Below are 356 nucleotides of genomic sequence, written 5' to 3' on the forward strand. Positions count from 1 at the left end.
TTTATACTACTAAGAAGTATAAGTAAAAGCCTTTTATTTTGATAATTAGCAAAAAGTAATATATCTTAAATTCTGACAATAATTTATACAAATTTCACATCATGTCATTTACCCTGTGTAATGTGCCTATCACTTGTGAATGATTGATGGAGCTTATGCTGAAAGGATTGCAATAGGAGGGATACCTGATCTGTGTCAAAGATGTCTTGATATTTCAATGTGTATGACAGGCAAGTTTAAAATTAAACCAGGGAAATATTTGCTTATGCATACAAAGGTGTAATTTTTCAGTCACCATATGGGAAAGGACAGAGTTTATACTGACTTTGCAAAAATTGTATTAGTCAGAGATTGGC

Source organism: Limulus polyphemus, unplaced genomic scaffold (genome assembly GCF_000517525.1).
Source record: "Limulus polyphemus unplaced genomic scaffold, Limulus_polyphemus-2.1.2 Scaffold194, whole genome shotgun sequence".
NCBI classification, from domain to species: Eukaryota; Metazoa; Arthropoda; class Merostomata; order Xiphosura; family Limulidae; genus Limulus; species Limulus polyphemus.